This window comes from Rosa rugosa, chromosome 5 (assembly GCF_958449725.1).
Source record: "Rosa rugosa chromosome 5, drRosRugo1.1, whole genome shotgun sequence".
Taxonomy (NCBI): Eukaryota; Viridiplantae; Streptophyta; class Magnoliopsida; order Rosales; family Rosaceae; genus Rosa; species Rosa rugosa.
This window is the reverse complement of record NC_084824.1, coordinates 34415590-34426543: the sequence shown is the minus strand read 5'-3', so window position 1 is coordinate 34426543 and position 10954 is coordinate 34415590.

Here is a 10954-nt window from a genome sequence, read left to right as displayed (position 1 = left end):
AGATTAATGGATCTACCATCATCAGTAGAACTAGTGGACCCAAAATTGATGTCAATGGATCCACCAGCTGGCCCAAAATTGATGTCGATGGATCCACCAGCACCAGTAGAACCAGTGGACCCAAAATTGAGATCAATGGATCCACCAGTACCAGGAGAACTAGTTCCCATGGGCACTTGAGCAGCCTGATTGCACCTCTTCATCTGCTTCTCTCGAGCCCTGACATTCTGGAACCAAAAATAAATGTTCTTGCCCTCAACATGTCCATACTGGTTCAGCTGGAGACAGATCTCGTGAATATGCTCTGTAGTTGGGCGCGTAACTCCCTTGTCGTAGTAAAGATCCTTGAGGATCCTTATTTGATCTGGAGTAGGAACCCACCTGGCACGGCTTCGCCAGAAATCTGTGTTGGCACTACTCCCGGCTGCTTGGTTGTTTCCTCCATCCTCGATTTGTTGCTGGGTTTGTAGCTCCATCAGTTGCAGAGTTCGTGGTTCCATGGTGATGGGTTGAGGGGATGTGAAGATCGAAGAGTAAAGTTGTCGAGTGTTTGAAGGAGTTGTTGTTAAAGGGATTAAGGATGATGATGGTGTGTTGGAGATCTGAAAGTTCAGAGGAAAGATGGGATTGAATCAACTAGATGGGAGAGAAGATCAGAAGAGAAGGATTGAATCGAAGAAGAAATATTTTGAGTTTTGAAAGAAGAGGAAAGCTGAAGAGTTGGGAGAGAGGGGCTGGAACTCAGGAGAGATTTTCGTTCCTTTGGAGTGAACAGTTGCGCCCTCAGAATGCACCTATTTATAGAGCGAGGTGAGCAGATCTCCACCGTTGGATGGACGATTCCTGTGATTCATTCTACGCGTTGGATTAAAGTCGCCCTGAAACCCGGAAAAGTTGTTGGCGCGTGGAGAGCGTGTAAGGGGACCGAGGGAATCTCGAGGCGCTGTGGCAGACAGCTGTAGCCGAAAGCAGATTTGACTGCCGTAAATCACGGAAGGGATAAGCCGTGACACAAGTGGGCCGTACTTGGGCCTGTCTCGGATCAAGGCATCACTGTAGCTGTGGGTGGAGGCCTGATGGGCCGAGTTTCAGAAACAGTTTTGGACATGATGGGCCGAGTTTCTGAAACAGTTTTGGATGAGTTGGGCTGGGTTTCTGCAACAGTCTTGGATGTTTTGTGCCGAATTGTTGAAACAGTTGAAACAGTTGGTTTAAATAAAAGGATTGGTATGGATAATAACGTGAGCAGCCGTGCTCGAGTGGTTGAGTGTAAAGTTCGTGTACAAGAGGTCTGAGGTTCGAACCTCGCCTCTCGTTTATTTTTATTATGTTCGTTTATGACATAATAAGTATAAAATTTGTACACATTATATTAAGCACAGCTTGTGCTCCAGTGGTTGGGGACAAAGGTTTCGTGTAGCAGGTTAAGGTTTCGAACCTTGCCTCCCCCGTTTTTTTTTTTATTTATGTCACTCCATCAGAACCCTCCTCCGAAGGCTGAAACCAGCAAGAAGGCTGCCACTCGCCCGCATACCGCTCCTCCAAAGGAGTAAATGGAGGTACAAGTCTAGGCTGAAAGACTTTAAACATTAAGCGCTGCATGGGAGGCAACCCATTTCAACCGTAGCTGTGGAGGAGCCGCCTACACAGATTTGCTTTCTCTTTCCCTATCTCTTTTTATTTTTTAATTTTTTCTCTTTTGTTTTTATTTTAGGATTTATTTTCATAAATGTCTTCTATCTATGCTTATTTGTTTCATTGCATGCTTATGATTGATTACATTGAGGACAATGCAATATTTAAGTGTGGGGGAAGGGATTTATATTTGAGTCTTTTATTTTGAGTCATATATATTGGAAAATACAAAAAAATCGAAAAATGTCAAAAATTAAAAAAATTTCGTTGATTTTATTTATTGAGTCTTAGTCCTTTGTTTTTATTTTTGAGTCATAGGATGCCCTTTTAACTGTCTAGGATGAGCTTATATCTCTGAAATTAAGGCTAAAAGAGGATCACAACATTGAGATGATTTTAACATGGTATTCTTTGGTTAATTGAGATATATGAAAAATGTATGCACTTGTAGTGGATATGGATTGCATGACCTTGGTACAGAATATGAGCATGTTAAGATGAGTTGTGATTCATAAAATCCATGTGAGATAATTGAACCATGTCCCTTTTTCTTGGAGTGAAATGAAAAATATATTCTTAATTTCTTGGCGATGTTTTGATGATCTCATTATTCTTTCATCTTGATTGACTGCTTGCCATAGATTAAGTTTAATTGACTAGAGAATGCTAGAATTCGCTCTTGTGCTTGTTGAGACGTGATATCAATACATGGCCCTGATTCTGGAAGGGATAGAGGTTCTCTAGGAATTACCACCATTGCTAAATAAACTTGTGTCCCCATTTGTGCCCATCGTGGGACCCCCCTAGATAAACCCCTTTGAGCCTACATTAAGCCTTTTCTTTCATCACCCTAAAAATCCTTAACCCCTGAACCTTAGTATAGTGATAATCCTACCCTTTGTTCTAAAAACTTAGTGGAGCTATCTTTTGAGACATACTACATGGGTTTGGTGCTAAGGATGAAGATTGAGAAGAGGTGAAAGTTCAAGTGTGGGGATAGACTTGTCCATAAAGAAAAAGATATGTTGAAGCCGTGAAAAAATGAAAAGAAAAGAGAAAAATTGTGTACGGCTAAAAAGAAAAAGAAAGAAAAAAAATATATATGTTTATGGACTTTCATCCCCCATACTTAGTGATTTTGGAGTTTGCTTTGAATTGAAGGCCCACTACAGAAAAATTTGACCTTTGTCCATTTCACTAGAGTTCAAAGGAAGTTTAGAAGGAAGGTTGGGCCCAACATGAAGACATTAGCCCTTTTATTTTACCTCTATGGGTGTGGCGTTTTGAGTTGGTGGATTTCTAGAAGTCTCTCTACATCTGCATGAGCTCTGCTAGGTTTTTAGGATACTTTGACATTCCATACCTTTCATTTCTGAAAACTTTGAGCCTTAGCCCCATTACAACCCTTTGAGAAGACCTTCTTGATCCTTAAGATGGGACAGCCTTTGATGTGGAGATGAGTTACAAGAGTTGAACCTATGGCTTGGGTCCATTCGTGCAAGTAGTTGATATCCTTCATGAGATCTTTTGAAAAAAAAATTATATTCACAAAGTGCTTTTCGTTTCTTATATATGTGAGCTATTTGACTGCCTTAAAATATGTTCTCTCACATATAAATGAGTGATTATAAGCTTTTAAGCATTGCCTTGATCTGAGAGAAGAAAGAGTGGATATACCTTGTGAGGATATGAATCATACTTGTCTGAAGCATGCTAAGCTAAACCCCATCACCATTGTTACAACCAAGTCCTACTTGTGTATGTGTGGATCATATGTTTTAATTAACTCTCGAATGCTTAACATTGATTCTTGGTTGAGTGCTAATCTTGGTGTTGTGAAAGTAAGAGATTTCTGAGTCAATATGTTAAAGGGCAATAGAGGTCTTTGTGATGTCAACATCTTGGTCTTTGTCTTTGAATTTACTCTTTTATGTGTGACGTTTTTTTTTTTCTTTGTGTTTTGCTTTGTGTTTTACGTTTTTGGTTTCTTTGAGTCTTTGTGTTTTTGTTTCCATACTTAGTCATTTTTTTCGTTGGTTTCTTTGTTTTGTGTCATAGTCTTTTTGGTTTGTTAGTTTTTGATTTTGCTAAGGGACTAGCAAAAGCTAAGTGTGGGGGAATTTGATAGGAGCATTTTAATGTGGTATTTTAATAGTTAATTCCTCACATTTTGCTTAGTTAATTCCTTAACGAATCGATTTTTAACTCAATTTCTATTTTCTTAGGTACATTGGAGTAAATGATGGTGAAATGAGCATTAGGTCCACACTTACCTATAAATGGTGGAGAAAAATGGAAATGTACTAAAATGTCAATTTTACACATTTTCCTACTCCGGCTAGGAGAAACCAAGCCAAGCAAGGAAGAAGGAGCGGCCGCCGGACCAAATGAACTTCAAATGAGCTGAAACTTTCCAGATCCATTCTAGACAGCCCAAGGATCATTTCTTATGAAGAGTGCAAGAACTTTTGTTGAGTGGAAGGCCTTCAAACAATCAGCCCAATTTTCTACAGAAGCAAAACTGAAAAACTGGACCTGTAAGAGGTCCAGCAGCATTTTCGGCCCAACCACATGGAATAAAAATCTGAAATTTTACCAGGGTGATCTACACTCATAATGGAACATTTTTTATGAAGAGGTCATAGTGAAATTGGGAATGCTTGTTGGAGAAATAATTGAAGGAATAAAGGGGCAGAAACTGATCTAAAAAAAACAGCTCAACATCACATGTTCATGTTTCCTACCCACATGAAGAAAGCTAGATGCTTTTCTCTTTTTCCTTGGATATATTTTTCTGCTCCAATAGATCATCATCACTTCCATACTTCTGCACATTCATGCCTTGCTTTCATTTCATCATTACTCCATCTTTTCCATATTTTACAAACCACTTTCATTATTTTTCTTCCATTTATCATTTCACTCTTCTTTTTCTTCCCTATATAAACACCTTCTCCTCTCACTCTAAAAACATTCCTTCATCCATTTCATCTTCTTTGTCTCTCCATTTCCATTCCATTTTTCTCTCCATTCTCTAGTTGCAAAATTCTGCGTTTTCAAGTAAGAAGAAGAAGAAGAAGAAGGAGCCGGGAATATCATATCCTCCATCGTCCACCTTGAAGGCTTGCTTCCAAGATTCAAGATTTCAACGTTTCAAGCACTCCATCTCCATCTCCAACTCACGGTGTAATTCATTCTTTTTCCTTATTTAATTTCGTAGGAATTTGTTTCTAGTTAACAATAACATTAAGGGCAAAGTTTAAGCCCAATTTCTATGTTTGAATAAAAATTGTGATTTCTTTATGTTGATTTTTATGTTGCTTATGTGAGATTGCTTAATTGATTTTGGATTATGGAAAACTTTTATATGTATGTGTTCTTTGATGGCCAACTTAGGATATATGCATGTAATTGGTGCTAGATTTAAGTAGTAAAGGCTTTGGACAAAAGTCGAAATCAATTAAGGAGGATTGCAAATAGATGGACTTTTTCATACTAGGTTGTGCACTTTGGTTGACATCCTTTCTTTGTTCTTCATGCATTGAATGTGTTCTTGATTAGCTAGTTTTCTAGACTATGATTGCATGTTCAATAGGTTTAATTTAGGTGCTTTCACTTAGATTAAATATTCAAGGAAAGTAAAATATGGGAAATCATTTGCTTCGAATGTTTCACATGGTCAACTTATTTCTCATGACATAGATAATCAACTATAGGAATTGTAATTGGATTTCATTCATATGATTGTAGTTTTGATCTTTGTTTCTTGTGTTCCACCCTTGTATATGTGTTTTTACACTTTCTTTATTTCATTTAATTTTAATTCCAATTCTATAATCTCAAAACCCCCCTTTTTATATTAACTTGTATATATTTTTATTCTTTATTTTATTTTTGTACATAATACTTTTTACTTTATTATTTTAATTCTTTATTTATTTGTTTTTGACAATGACAGGTGTACCCTCAATCCCCGGAATAGAACGATCCCTATTTGCTTATACTACTAACGATGTTTTCAGGGTTAAATTATGCGCTTGCTTTGAGCGTATCAATTTTTGGCGCCGTTGCCGGGGAATTGAAAAATCACTTGTTTTTGTTTTTAATTATTGTATATAAACTGTTTGATACTTAGTTTAAATTAACTAGGTTGTTTTTTTTTTATTGTTGAATACGAGTTTAATTGTGAGTTGTAAATTAAAGAAGGAATAGGTGAAGTCGTGTTTATTAATATTGGCCTAAACCCCTTATTGGTACCTAGTTCAGGTCCCTTAAGGTTGAGGGCGGCCTTTATTAACATTCATTGAACTGTCTAACACACTTAGGACCTTTTACATCCTAGTAAGAATATCCTATGTGAGATGGTGTCTAGGAAGGGGATAACGTTCATGACGGGTTTTTGAATCCAGAAGTGCTTATAAATGGGCTTAGCTCATGCCAAAATGGATTTTTCCTCTCGTGTTCACCCTCCCCTACCTGGCCATTTCAGTAAGGTTGCCCAACGGATGTAGGAGGGACTTTGTGTCTAGACGACTATACTTGGGCCGCACGTCCACTTGATTTACCGCTTGGAATTAGATTTGATATCAATAATGTTTATAACAAAAGAAATACTTGTGCATACTCTTTACGTGTAAATTATTTTGTTGTTTCACACTTTATACTTGTAAAAATACTTTTTACGTTTTATACTCACTTGTGTACTTAACTTGTGTCTTATGTACAAAATACTTGTAAATTATACTTGTAGTTTGTAATTCATAGTTACTTGTTTATTTTTTTTTGTATTTCTTTGTTAATATTAAGTTACTAACTTTATTTAATGTAGGTACCGTCTGGCTGCAAGACGTAAAATACAAGCGCTGCTTGGGAGGCAACCCAATTCAGAATATAATCAGATTTGCTTTCTCTTCCCCTTTTACTCCTCCATTTTCTTTTTGTTTTAGTAGTTATTTTCGTAAATTCCATCCCTATATGCTTACTTATTTCATTGCATGCTTTTAATTGATTACATTGAGGATAATGCAATATTTAAGTGTGGGGGAAGGGATTTATATTTTTGTCTTTCATTTTGAATCCTATAAATATTTTTGTCTTTCATTTTGTGTCCTATAAATATTTTTGAGTCCTATATTTTTTAATAATAATAAAAAAAAATAAAAAAAAATAAAAATAAAAATAAAAATAAAATAAAATGCATTCATTCAGTCTTATTAATTTCAGCTATTTACAAAAAAAAAAAATAATAATAATAATAATAATAATAATAATAATAAAAAAAAAATAATAATAATAATAATACTCTATACTAAGCCATGTCTGCATCTCTGTAGGAGTTGAGGCTGAGCTCAAGGGAAATGTGAGAGCCACCGCCATAACCGCTACCTCCCTCGGAAGTAGTCTTCATGATGCCCAAGATGTCCTCACCATGCATGGGGAACAATGGAAGAGTTTCAATCTCCTGGTGATCTCCTCCTCGTTGTTGCAGGGATGTTTGTCCTCCTGTTGTGCCAAAAGAGTTGTACTGGTATTAGTGTTGAAGTGTGAGGAAGAATATGAAACAAAATTTAAATCAAGAAATCCTTCATTACCAGTAGAATCGGTGGAACCAAAGTTGAGATTAATGGATCTACCATCATCAGTAGAACTAGTGGACCCAAAATTGATGTCAATGGATCCACCAGCTGGCCCAAAATTGATGTCGATGGATCCACCAGCACCAGTAGAACCAGTGGACCCAAAATTGAGATCAATGGATCCACCAGTACCAGGAGAACTAGTTCCCATGGGCACTTGAGCAGCCTGATTGCACCTCTTCATCTGCTTCTCTCGAGCCCTGACATTCTGGAACCAAAAATAAATGTTCTTGCCCTCAACATGTCCATACTGGTTCAGCTGGAGACAGATCTCGTGAATATGCTCTGTAGTTGGGCGCGTAACTCCCTTGTCGTAGTAAAGATCCTTGAGGATCCTTATTTGATCTGGAGTAGGAACCCACCTGGCACGGCTTCGCCAGAAATCTGTGTTGGCACTACTCCCGGCTGCTTGGTTGTTTCCTCCATCCTCGATTTGTTGCTGGGTTTGTAGCTCCATCAGTTGCAGAGTTCGTGGTTCCATGGTGATGGGTTGAGGGGATGTGAAGATCGAAGAGTAAAGTTGTCGAGTGTTTGAAGGAGTTGTTGTTAAAGGGATTAAGGATGATGATGGTGTGTTGGAGATCTGAAAGTTCAGAGGAAAGATGGGATTGAATCAACTAGATGGGAGAGAAGATCAGAAGAGAAGGATTGAATCGAAGAAGAAATATTTTGAGTTTTGAAAGAAGAGGAAAGCTGAAGAGTTGGGAGAGAGGGGCTGGAACTCAGGAGAGATTTTCGTTCCTTTGGAGTGAACAGTTGCGCCCTCAGAATGCACCTATTTATAGAGCGAGGTGAGCAGATCTCCACCGTTGGATGGACGATTCCTGTGATTCATTCTACGCGTTGGATTAAAGTCGCCCTGAAACCCGGAAAAGTTGTTGGCGCGTGGAGAGCGTGTAAGGGGACCGAGGGAATCTCGAGGCGCTGTGGCAGACAGCTGTAGCCGAAAGCAGATTTGACTGCCGTAAATCACGGAAGGGATAAGCCGTGACACAAGTGGGCCGTACTTGGGCCTGTCTCGGATCAAGGCATCACTGTAGCTGTGGGTGGAGGCCTGATGGGCCGAGTTTCAGAAACAGTTTTGGACATGATGGGCCGAGTTTCTGAAACAGTTTTGGATGAGTTGGGCTGGGTTTCTGCAACAGTCTTGGATGTTTTGTGCCGAATTGTTGAAACAGTTGAAACAGTTGGTTTAAATAAAAGGATTGGTATGGATAATAACGTGAGCAGCCGTGCTCGAGTGGTTGAGTGTAAAGTTCGTGTACAAGAGGTCTGAGGTTCGAACCTCGCCTCTCGTTTATTTTTATTATGTTCGTTTATGACATAATAAGTATAAAATTTGTACACATTATATTAAGCACAGCTTGTGCTCCAGTGGTTGGGGACAAAGGTTTCGTGTAGCAGGTTAAGGTTTCGAACCTTGCCTCCCCCGTTTTTTTTTTTATTTATGTCACTCCATCAGAACCCTCCTCCGAAGGCTGAAACCAGCAAGAAGGCTGCCACTCGCCCGCATACCGCTCCTCCAAAGGAGTAAATGGAGGTACAAGTCTAGGCTGAAAGACTTTAAACATTAAGCGCTGCATGGGAGGCAACCCATTTCAACCGTAGCTGTGGAGGAGCCGCCTACACAGATTTGCTTTCTCTTTCCCTATCTCTTTTTATTTTTTAATTTTTTCTCTTTTGTTTTTATTTTAGGATTTATTTTCATAAATGTCTTCTATCTATGCTTATTTGTTTCATTGCATGCTTATGATTGATTACATTGAGGACAATGCAATATTTAAGTGTGGGGGAAGGGATTTATATTTGAGTCTTTTATTTTGAGTCATATATATTGGAAAATACAAAAAAATCGAAAAATGTCAAAAATTAAAAAAATTTCGTTGATTTTATTTATTGAGTCTTAGTCCTTTGTTTTTATTTTTGAGTCATAGGATGCCCTTTTAACTGTCTAGGATGAGCTTATATCTCTGAAATTAAGGCTAAAAGAGGATCACAACATTGAGATGATTTTAACATGGTATTCTTTGGTTAATTGAGATATATGAAAAATGTATGCACTTGTAGTGGATATGGATTGCATGACCTTGGTACAGAATATGAGCATGTTAAGATGAGTTGTGATTCATAAAATCCATGTGAGATAATTGAACCATGTCCCTTTTTCTTGGAGTGAAATGAAAAATATATTCTTAATTTCTTGGCGATGTTTTGATGATCTCATTATTCTTTCATCTTGATTGACTGCTTGCCATAGATTAAGTTTAATTGACTAGAGAATGCTAGAATTCGCTCTTGTGCTTGTTGAGACGTGATATCAATACATGGCCCTGATTCTGGAAGGGATAGAGGTTCTCTAGGAATTACCACCATTGCTAAATAAACTTGTGTCCCCATTTGTGCCCATCGTGGGACCCCCCTAGATAAACCCCTTTGAGCCTACATTAAGCCTTTTCTTTCATCACCCTAAAAATCCTTAACCCCTGAACCTTAGTATAGTGATAATCCTACCCTTTGTTCTAAAAACTTAGTGGAGCTATCTTTTGAGACATACTACATGGGTTTGGTGCTAAGGATGAAGATTGAGAAGAGGTGAAAGTTCAAGTGTGGGGATAGACTTGTCCATAAAGAAAAAGATATGTTGAAGCCGTGAAAAAATGAAAAGAAAAGAGAAAAATTGTGTACGGCTAAAAAGAAAAAGAAAGAAAAAAAATATATATGTTTATGGACTTTCATCCCCCATACTTAGTGATTTTGGAGTTTGCTTTGAATTGAAGGCCCACTACAGAAAAATTTGACCTTTGTCCATTTCACTAGAGTTCAAAGGAAGTTTAGAAGGAAGGTTGGGCCCAACATGAAGACATTAGCCCTTTTATTTTACCTCTATGGGTGTGGCGTTTTGAGTTGGTGGATTTCTAGAAGTCTCTCTACATCTGCATGAGCTCTGCTAGGTTTTTAGGATACTTTGACATTCCATACCTTTCATTTCTGAAAACTTTGAGCCTTAGCCCCATTACAACCCTTTGAGAAGACCTTCTTGATCCTTAAGATGGGACAGCCTTTGATGTGGAGATGAGTTACAAGAGTTGAACCTATGGCTTGGGTCCATTCGTGCAAGTAGTTGATATCCTTCATGAGATCTTTTGAAAAAAAAATTATATTCACAAAGTGCTTTTCGTTTCTTATATATGTGAGCTATTTGACTGCCTTAAAATATGTTCTCTCACATATAAATGAGTGATTATAAGCTTTTAAGCATTGCCTTGATCTGAGAGAAGAAAGAGTGGATATACCTTGTGAGGATATGAATCATACTTGTCTGAAGCATGCTAAGCTAAACCCCATCACCATTGTTACAACCAAGTCCTACTTGTGTATGTGTGGATCATATGTTTTAATTAACTCTCGAATGCTTAACATTGATTCTTGGTTGAGTGCTAATCTTGGTGTTGTGAAAGTAAGAGATTTCTGAGTCAATATGTTAAAGGGCAATAGAGGTCTTTGTGATGTCAACATCTTGGTCTTTGTCTTTGAATTTACTCTTTTATGTGTGACGTTTTTTTTTTTCTTTGTGTTTTGCTTTGTGTTTTACGTTTTTGGTTTCTTTGAGTCTTTGTGTTTTTGTTTCCATACTTAGTCATTTTTTTCGTTGGTTTCTTTGTTTTGTGTCATAGTCTTTTTGG